The following is an 11,601-nucleotide window of genomic DNA, read 5'->3' on the forward strand; positions in this document are numbered from 1 at the left end:
CAATGAAATTTGAGCGGGCGTCTTCTTCAATTGATCCACAACAGAATAGTCATGGAGTTTCATTTTTCTTAAAAACTCTTCCGCTTCTTCTTCCGTCACAGCTCTCTTTATTGGTGTTGGATTATTTTTAGTTTTTCTTAACTCTTCGGGCGTAAAACATCTTCCCGAACGAGTCAAGCCTTGCACCTCACACACTTCTTCCTTGACTTCTTTTCCCTTGTACATTACAGTCACCCGTTCATAGTTCCATGGGATGGCTTTGTTGTTGATGACTGGCAGCTGGGTTACAGGTGTGATAATAACCCGATCTGTACGGGCTCCTTCCACGAATACAATGGGTTTGTTAGCAACCCCTGGTACTATCACTTTCGGCCTTTCTTGTTTTGTGGCAACTTTGCTCGATGATCCCTCCTCGACTATCATAGATGGTTCATCACCATTTCTGTTCTGCTTAGGTACCGGCTTCTCCTCTGTTAACTGCTTATCTGGCTTGGCTTCATGAGACTTGATCATCATGACAGTTTGTGACGGCTTCTTTGTCTCCCCATCAGCTTGTATGATTTCTATCATATTGGCCTCTTGATGGGCTGGCATTGGATTTCTATTGATATTGGGAGCTTCGGGGGTTTGAACCTCGATTTTATTAGTATCAATCAGCTCTTGTATTGCATTTTTCAAATGCCAGCATTTCTCCGTATCATGGCCTGGTGCACCGGAGCAATATTCACAGCTAATGGTGTAATCCAGATTCTTTGGAGGAGGATTGGGTAGCTTGGATTGTATTGGTCTCAGCATGTCTAGCTGTCTCAGCCTGTGGAACAGACTAGTGTAAGACTCTCCCAATGGAGTGTAAGTTTTCTTTTTCTGTTCCCTTTCTCCCCTGAATGCTGGCCTAGGCCTGAAACGTGGTCCGGGATAGGCTCGTGGGTAAGTACTTGGTATGGAAGGAGCACGCCAATTAGCGTGAACAGGTGGCTGATTGTATGCTTGTGCATGGTTAATGGAAAAATGAGGCTCTGAAGGGTGATAGTAGTGTTGGGATGAATCGTGGTGGTAAGTTGATTGGCGAGGTCGTTGTTGATTATAGTAAGGCGGTGCACCTCTGGGTCCTGACCAAATTCCTGAATCAACTACTGTTGCTTCCTCCCTCTTCTTTCTTCCGATTCCTCCTACCCCGCCTTGAATAGCTTGAGTAGTTGCCTTAATTGCTGAATAGCTCATGATTTTATTTGTCTTGAGGCCTTCTTCCACCATACCTCCCATCTTCACTACTTCGTTGAATGATTTCCCAACCGCTGAAACCAAATGGGCATAGTAAGTCGGTTCCAAGGCTTGGAGGAAGTAGTCTACCATTTCACTCTCCTTCATAGGAGGATCCACTCTTGCTGCCTGTTCTCTCCACCGGAAACCATACTCTCTGAAACTTTCATTGTGTTTCTTCTCAAATTTTGTCAAAGATAGTCGATCTGGGATGATTTCCAGATTGTATTGGAAATGGTATGCGAATGCCTGTGCCAGGTCATCCCAGGTGTACCATCTCCCATGGTCCTGGCGTGTATACCACTCCAAAGCTGATCCGCTTAAACTTTGACTGAAGTAAGCCATCAATAATTCGTCCTTTCCCCCAGCTCCTCGCATCTTGCTGCAGAAACCCCTTAAGTGGGCTACTGGGTCGCCGTGCCCAGTGTATAGGTCAAATTTAGGCATCTTAAAGCCAACTGGTAATTGTACATTTAGGAACAAGCACAAATCTTTGTATGCTACACTGACTTGCCCACCTAATCCCCGCATGTCTCGGAACGATTGTTCTAGACTTTTGACCTTCCTGAACATCTCTTCTTGTTCAGCATTTTTGGCTGGCCTGTCAATTTTGGTTGGGAGGTCAAAACGAGGAGTAGTTGAATGGATTTCGAAGGCTTTGAGGGTGGGCTCCGGGGGGTAATATTGGTTGTCCTGGACCTGGAATGTAGGCTCACTAGGAGATTTGTGGAGTGTAGCTGTGGGAGGTGCCACAAAGACAGGAGTTACAGGTGGAGGAAAGTATGGAACTGGTTTAGGAGGGGGAGACTGCGGTGTCTGAGAGGTGGTTCCTCGGTAGTGTTGGTAAATGGGGAAATTTGGGGATAATTCAGTGGTAATATTATCCTGAGTTTGGGTCATTGATGGAGCAGGGTTAGTTGGGTAAGATGGGGGTAACTGTCCTGTAGACCAGGCTTGGTACATCTCAGCCATTTGCTGCTTGAGTTTAAACATCTCTTCTTTCATTTTCCCGACATCCATCTCCTCTAGCTCAATACCTGTGTCAACATCTGGGATAGACATACTTTCGGGTATTGGTCCTTTTGATCTCGTGTGATAATGATAATATGCCAGTATACTCTTTTAGAGAAACTAACTGCTTGAATTCTGGAAATGAACAAACTTGTTAGTTTTGAGATTTTAACACATATATAATTACACGTTGAGATGCAATGCTCCTAGACAAATAATCCCTTTCTATTATGCATTTGCTCGGTTGCTTGTATCGTCCCAGCTTTCTTGAAATTTTTATTGTTATTCACTTTTAATATATATCTTTTATTGTGGTGGTCGAATCTTATAGAGATTGCCTACGTATCATGCCCCCGCATGAATCAGACCTTGCGTAGTTTAGACATAAGGCAAACACTTTTATTCATTATACAAAGATGTAATTACATTTGAAAACTTTAAGAAAATGGTTTGAAACACACACACTTAAATAAAAAAATAAAGATACAATTCTTAACATCTCACAACATGCCCCACTTTCCACTTTTGTTGTCAATTATTGGATTATCTGCTCAATGTTGGGCTTGACCTGGATGACCTCCCAGCGTACGATACATCCTTTCCAACTCCATTGCTAGATGGCGGGCAAAAATGGGTGCATGCTCTGTAAACCTTTCATAATCCATTCCTTGGTAGTTTACATAACTTTGAGAGGTGTAGACCGCCAGGTCGTGAATTTGTGCCCTGAAATCCTGGAGACGTTGGTCTTGGTTCTGCAATTGCTGCTGGCGAGTGGTGGCTATATCTCTGACACGGTTTTCACGATCTAGAGCTGACTCTAATAGAGCTCGGAGTCTGGCCTGCTCTAATCTTGCCTGCGCTCTTTCCTTGTTGATGTCTGCTTGTTGATGTTCTCTGTTGTATCTTCTTGCCTCTTCTAATTGTGCACGAAGTTGGTCTTCTGATCGTATCCAATGGTCTTTTTCCTTCTTGAATTGTGCCCTGTCTTCTTCGGATTGCCTTACTTGGCATCCTTATTAGATCTGGCCTCTTCGTTTAATTGTTGGATTCTTTCTTTAGCTTTGCTCAACGCCCTTTCGTTTTCCGCAAGAATGGAATCATAATCTTGCATTCTTTCAAAAAGATTGGCAATGGTTTTTTGATCCTTCCAACTCCTCTTTGGTGTTTCAAAAACTCTTTTAATTTTTTGGAATCGAGCGTGAAGATTTTCATTCTCACAAGCTAGACTTTTCTTCTCGCCTTCGGCTTCTTGTGCTTGCAAATCTTTCTCCAGACTGAGGCTCCTCAGATTTTCCTTTAGGGCATGGATAGTTGCTTTGTACCCTTTTTCCTTTTCTCCCCAAATCAATCGCTCTTGGATTTTATCATTAAAGCTTTGAACATGGGGTCTTTTTGTTGGCCTACTTAGCTCGGTTTCTGGTATATCATCCACGCGAGACCGTTTCTCGAACCACCTTGCATACCCGGGATTTATTTCACCCCTTGTAGTGTCTGGGACTTGAGTATCACTTTTCAAGTATCGACATCCATTCCACATTTGCTGAATTAAAGCCTCGGGAATAGTGGCTTCAGGGTGTAATTCGATTACTTGCATACTCAAATCTTCATCATCAGGAACTACTTGGTATCTCCCTAGTTGTCTTAGAACTCTTAGTGGCGCATATGGCTGGATGCTTCTCAATCCCAATAATAGCAAATAACTATTTGAGGTTGACATGTGTATCACTTCCCTCATCGGGAGCCATTCCAAAGTCCACTCAATTTGATTTGACGTTAAAGCTCTTAGATGAGATACCCAGGCTTCTATCCCTTCTGGGGACTTATAATCTTTCATTCTCTCCTCATAACTCTCGATGAAATTATCATTGCTTGGCCCATACTGTATGATCTTGGGATGTTGTTGGAGATGTTCAATCACCCACATTTGCAACAAAATTTTGCATCCTTCGAAGACTTTCCCTCCTGATTTACATAAAGTCAACGCCCGATAAATGTCTGAGAGAATGATGGGGACAAGGGTGTGATTTTTCTTGGTGGTGAGGACCTGTACAACTTTTGCTGTGCGAATATCAATTGTTAGCTCTTTGTTTGGGAAGACCATGATTCCTAGAAAAGCCACCATGAAGGCGAAGCGACGGTGAATCTGCCAGGTGTCTTTGTTTTGCTTGTTAGTAAGGCCTTTCTCATGAATTTCAAATCCATCTGGCTTTCCGAACCTTGAATACAAGAAGTTGAAAGAACAACATCCATTGATGACATTGCTTTTCCTGATTTGACTGCTGATGTTCAGAAGACCGAAGAATCGATGTACCGAGGGAGCCTTTGTGAATATCAGGCTTTGATTTCTTAGACTTCCGTCAAAACCAGCATATCCAGCTATCTCCTCTAATGTAGGAGTAAGCTCGAAGTCAGAGAAACGAAAGACATTGTGAACAGGGTCCCAAAAAGTTACTAACGCCGCAATCAGATCATCACGGGGTTTAACTTTCATAATATCCGTGAGATTTCCCAAATGCTTGACGACCCATTTTTGACCATCTTCGCCTAATTCATACCACCACATTTGAAGCTGAAATAGAAACTCTTCTGTATTCGTGGATGGGGGGTTTTGTGTGGTGCTCATTTTGTATCTGAAATTTAATTTTAATAAAGTCAAGACTCATTTTGAAAATATACACTAAAAAAAAAATCATTTTCAATTTTTTATTTATTAAATACCTTTATTTCAAGATCTAAAACTATTTTTTTTTTGGGATTTTTTTTAAACAACCCATTTTATTCCTCGGTTCTCACCATGATTTCATTTAAGCTGGTCAACAAGCATGTTCGAGGCAAATGAATGCACGGGTAGCAAGTAGGATGCATCAGGATGGTCTTTTTATTCCGGGTTCACCTGTCCTAGACAGACCCAACCCCTGTGTTGAGTCTCCAAGGCCAAATGTACATGATGCAAATAGACGTTCCTACTAGGGATCCGGTACATGGCTAAGTTATTCTAGGTGAAAAACCTGAGGTTGATTGTTCTAAACCTGGCTTACCCAAACGGACAGTTTGAGCCGAAGCGGGGGCAACGTACCGGGAGCACGAAAGTCTACCCGGCCTAGTTACTTGTCCCAACTTCGTCTTATTTGGTATGACTTTAACAGAAAGGTGGGCCACGCGCACGTGTGCACCATAAATTTAGAAGACTCAGAAAGAAGGAGGTTTCGTAGCAATTGTATATGCATAATTCAAATAATATTAAAGCAGTAAAAATTTCATTTAGCATATTGAGCATATATCATGTAAAAATCAGATAATAAATAAAGCCAATTATAACAGTTATTTTAAGCTTGAATTCTTAAACCCTGAACCAGTGGTTCTGGGTTTCACTTTTAGTCCCCAGCAGAGTCGCCAGAGCTGTCGCACCTCCTTTTTCCGCGCCCGCGGGGCACGTAGGGAGTTTTCTCCAATTGAAGGACAGTCGAAACAGGATTTATTTAATTATTTCAGAGTCGCCACCTGGGAATTTTAAGGCGTCCCAAGTCACCGGTTTTAATCCCTGAATCGAGGAGAATATGACTCTGTTTGTTATTCTGCGAACCAGAAATCCTGAGTAAGGAATTCTGTTAATCCGGAAGAAGGTGTTAGGCATTTCCGAATTCCGTGGTTCTAGCACGGTCGCTCAACTGCTTTTATTCTTGGCTTAATTATCTTGATTTTACTAAATACGTTTTTATTGCATGATTTTATTACCGCTTTTACTTATTGTTTACAATTATATAAACGAATTACGCGTACGTATATTCGTATTATATACCTTTTATAATTACAGGGGATCGTGCCACGCATACGTGTACACAATAAAATTGACCATATTATATTTTTTGTTAAAACTCATATGTTCAAGATTTAAGATAAAATTAAGAACATCGTCACCCTTGTATTTAAACAATGAACTGCACATCTCGGGTTATATGAAATTATTTTGACATCCTCGGAGAAATCCCTTTTATTAAAATGTTCACTCGAAGTTGCGCGAACGCATAATTCGAATTGCTTTTAGAAATATAATCAGGTTACGCGAACGCATCCCTAATTACGCCAAATATTCTTAATGGTATTATGGGTTTTCCACGAATTGTTTATTATATCTACACATTTTATATGAAAATTCTGAGAAATTCACATTTAAGGGATGCCTTTAAATTCTTTTAAAAGAATTCACAATTTATTAAATGTTGACCGTCGATTATAATTTCCGCGTATAAATTATACTCATCCAGACTATTCAAATTCAAAGAAAAGAATAAAAATATGATTAACACTATTTTTAGCAAATACAACATATATATATACCAAAGAATGAATTGCATATGAAACTAAAAAAATGATTTATGAAGGGAAGAAATATTTTTTGAAGAATTTTCATTATTTTTATTTAGTGCAAATTCTATTTCTACTTACCATTGATATAAAGTGTTGCAATTTGTGCTTGTACATCTCATCTTATTCTCATATACTTGCTTTTAATCTAATAGGCCTAATTATTTTGTTAATTCTGCTTATGGTTGAACGTAAGATATATATATAATCAAACCGATTTGATTCTCAATTTATGTGAACCATTGCTAAACACTAACTTTCGCATTGTAAAATTCCTAGACCATTTGTTATTAAGAAAGAGAACAAATCTACCTAATTGACTTAATAAAATGATATTGCATACAACATTATTCACCATATTTTGACATTTGCAAACATAGCGGAAGATACTAATGCAACTTTCGACTATTGATTATAATCATAATCACTATTATGTCATATATGGACAAAATGCAACCAACATCATTTAGCCTTAATCCACAACCAAACAATCGAAATACGCTAACCATGCATTTTCTTGATATTTCCAGAATACTCTATACCTGACTAACAATGTCATAAGACTTAATTAATAGCCAACTTCATGCCATGTTCCCTATCTTGACAATTCAATCATAACTATACTTTAATGAAATTCTGGAATAGATAATACTATTACAACACTTATATGAATTTCAAAAGAGAATGATCAACTGATAATTATCATGTCAAGCATACTACTATATTAACCAACATGAAACAAAACTGAAATTTATAATAATGAACTTAGATAAATGGAAAAATAGAATTGCAATTCAAGCTTCATTGATTTGTCATGCTGAATCTCTTCCCAATATAGAATTTAAAAGATATGTACCTGGAAATGAAGATAGAAGGAGTAAATTTCAACAGTCGCAGCAGTAACAAAACACCGACAGAATATACCAACAACACAGCAGGTCTGAACAAGACCCGTTAACCCAGATGAACAGTGACAGAAACTTGAGAGAAACATTTCAGATTCAAACTGAACAATATCCACAAACAAACAACGGACAGATTCTAGAAGAATAACATTTTTTCAGATTTCAGTTTCTTTCCTGTTTTGGATTCCTATTTCTGATTTTTCTGTTTCTGCTTTTGTATCTGTTTCAGATTGTGTGTGTGTGTGTGAATGTTCTCTTTTCTATTTCTTTTTTTCTCTTTTCTTCCTCTCTTTCCTTTTCTAAAAAAAATCTGAGTTCTCTTCTTTTCTTTAAAATCTGATCCCTAAATCAGTCCCAATCCCCTCTATCTTATACAGGTCTGCCCCTTTTTTTTGGCCTACTGTCTGGACCCCTTTCTTCTTTTAAAAAATCAGAAAGTCCCATTAAAATATGCTTTTAAATACTTTAAATCCCATTAAGTGATCTTATCCTGATTTTAAGCAGCCCCATTACCATTTGTTTCTCATTATCACATTAAACTATAGCCATTAACATTCCACTTTCAGCCCACTATACTATCATATTGCCCTTACTGTTTTATCCCAGAAATGCCCCAGAAATCCTACTGTAATTACTGTTATTACTGCCTTTAAACTTAAATTCAGAATCTGATACAAAACAGATTAAAAATCTGTTCAAACCTAACTATCAACCTGAATTAAAATAGCTAATACCATTTCTCTTAAGTTCTGGACTGAATCTTGACTGAGAATGTACTTTTTCTAATACAATGGTATCTAATCAATACTTGTGAAATTGAGTTTAAACCTAACATCACAATAACATTACACTGAATTCAGTACAATAATTCAAACTGAACTTCAACTTTTGAACTAAAATCAAACAAACAGGAGCATTGTCAATATACTGACAATGCCCTGAAACTTAATGTTCAGGAAACAATATACATACAACATTTATTCTGACAGACTTATTGATTTACAAACGAGTATTAACTAAACTGATTATCTACAACATTTGTCAACAAACAGTCTATAGAAACAGATTGTTTTCAATCAGTATTATCATAAACGAGAATTCATAATATAACTAATCGACGAACTTAATTGAGTCGATTACACACATTGTAAATAATCATACTGACAGAAACAATGGTATAATTAGGATCAAATAGACGGGTATAAGGCAGAATCACAGAATTGACTAGAAAATTATGAAAAATTAAACAGACTAATGAAACAAACAAAAAATACACGTAGAATACACATAAGAAATAGAAAAAATACCTCTGAACCTTCAAATTCAACCAGACTCAAACTCAACTTGGATTCGGACTTTTTGAAATCAAACAGACCTTAGTCGAAGTATTTTCAAAAATACTTCGACTAAGGTCGATTAAACCTCAATCCTTCGCTTGAATTGAAAAAATTCCAAGATTGGAAAATTTTTAGGGTTTCAGATTTTGGATTTTAAATCCGAACATTTCTGGGCAGATTCGAAGGGAACCAAAGATGACACAAAGGTGAGGGAAGCCTAGGGTCATTTGGTGTTAATTTGGAAGGAATCTGAGTGAGTTCATTTTTGATTCGAACCTTCAAAAGAAGATTCGAAGAGTTCTGAGGGGATTCAGACCAAACCAACACTAGATCCATAGCTAGGGTATCTAGGGGAAGCTGTGGTGTTATTTTGGAAGCCATTGGAATGGGTTGAGTTTTCAGACCAACCTTCGATTTAATATTCGAAGAGTTGGGGTCTGATTCGAAAGAAACTAAGGCCAGATCCGTGAAGAGGAGGTTGTGAGGAGTCTGGGGTGTTAAGGTGGTGACCGGCGGCGTTGTTGCCGCCGGGTTTCAGGCGATGGGATACTAGGGCGGCTAGGGTTAGGGGTGGGTTTTGGAGAAGATTATGAATAGTGAAGAGGGGGGGTGTTTAGTTAGGGGGGTCGGGGTAAGGATTTGGGGTTTATATAGGGGGAAGGTGGATTGATACTGACCATTAGATCAAGCAGAATGAAAGGCCAGGATCTATCCACTTAACCAAACGATGTCGTTTGGTTTAAGTCGGGGGAAAGGGTCAGCCCGGGGGTGAAATGGATCGGGTTTGGGTGAATTCCTGAGGCCGTTGGATCAAGATAGAGGAACAGTTCAGATTTGATAACTTAAAACGCCGTCGTTTCATTTAAGCAATGGCTGAACTAGACCGTTTGATTGAAACGAATCAATGGCCCAGATTTGAAGTACCCATACGGCGTCGTTTAGGTTTGTTCGAATTGGACCGGACATGGGGATGTTGGATTGGGCCGTGGGATTCATTTTGTTTGGGCCTGGATTTAGGTCCAGGTCCGATTATAACTTATTTTTCGTTTTCTAATTTGAATTCCTAATTTTAATTATAAAACAATTTTAACCTCACAAAATATTAATTACCTTTTTTTTTAACAATTATTAACACATAGACAAAGCGTTAAACGCACAGTGAAACATTAAAACTAGAGCAAATGCATATTTTTGTGATTTTATTTCAATTATATTTTAAATGCATAATTAAATCCTAGATATACATGTATTTTTATTTTCGTTTAATTGTAACAAAGTTAACATTTACGGACAAAACACAAACAATTAATAAATGCAACACAAATTCTAAAAATTGCACACTAAGCAAAAAAATTGTTTTATATATTTTTTTTTTTGAATTATTTTGGAGTAATTTTCGTGAGGCAAAAATCATGTGCTCACAGTTAATGATACTTTCCTCACTGTTTGATTTCATACTTGTGCTCAGTCATGCCAGATCTTTTAATGTTTTCAAAACTCAGCTATGTTAATCTGTTTTAGAAACCTTAAATGATGTTTTAAAGATATTTTGAGTTGAGCTGCATATTTTTACTATTGCCCGAAGGGCTTATAAGATTCTGACTGAGTAAGGCCGAGGGCCTGTATTGTGAGGATACTTTTGGGTCGGGCTACACACCACAACAGTGATACACTAATTATGATAATGAGGCCGAGGGCCTGAGATTGTACGCCACGAGGTGGCTTGATATTGATATGAGGTCGAGAGCCTGTTTATGATGCCACGAGATAGCTTGATATTGCGCTTGGGCCGTAAGGGGCCCCTTCAGGAGTCTGCACACCCCCAGTAAGCGCGGGTACCCATTGTGACATGAGATATAGCCCGAGGGGCTGGTATTATTGTGTGATATTGCCTGATGGGTTGATTTAATGTTATTGTGCCCGAGGGGCAGTTCTTATGTGTTTACTATTCCTAGTTGTTTTTCCTATCTATTGTTGACTGCTTAAAAAGGTGTTTTTATGAGATTTCATTAATAAATTGTGTTACTGATTTTGATATGCCTCTGATAGCTAAATGTTATGTTTAACGTGATTTTATATCGTTCAGTCTTCATTTATTCTTATTACTCACTGAGTTGAAAGTACCCACTTTACTCCCTGCACCTTTGTGTGCAGATTCGGGCGCTACAGGTCCTGCTACTGAAGGTTGACAGCTCCAGCAGAACTTTGGAGGTTTACTAGGTAGCTGCTTGGCGATTCGCATCCCAGTGCAACCTTCCTCTATCTTAGTTCTTTTCTGATTCAGTTATTTAGTAGTGGAGTAGACTTTCAGACTGGTAGTATTGTTTTAGATGCTCATGACTGGTGATACCCCGATGTCGGGTTGTGTTGGCTTTTATTTATGCAAATTATATTGTTAAATGCTTATTTTGGGATTTTATTTCTAATTAAAGACTTAGTAGTTATTATTTTAATTGCTTAAAGTGAATTGGAGGTGAGTCGGTTGGCCTTGTCTTCACGAGAGGCTCCATCACGACCGGGTTGGGTTTAGGGTCGTGACATCTGGTCAGCGTGTGGTGATTGATACAGTGTTCATTGGTTGGAAGCAGGCCTGGCAGAGAATTTCGGGTGTTGAAATTTGGGTTCTAAGCTTATTTGCTTGAATAAAAAGGAATATCTTTAGATTTGCTCGAGCTAATGTGCTCCACTGAGTTGTGGTAGCACGGGTAGGTGCACGAGGTGTT

The sequence above is a fragment of the Nicotiana sylvestris genome, chromosome 4 (assembly GCF_000393655.2).
Source record: "Nicotiana sylvestris chromosome 4, ASM39365v2, whole genome shotgun sequence".
Lineage (NCBI taxonomy): Eukaryota > Viridiplantae > Streptophyta > Magnoliopsida > Solanales > Solanaceae > Nicotiana > Nicotiana sylvestris.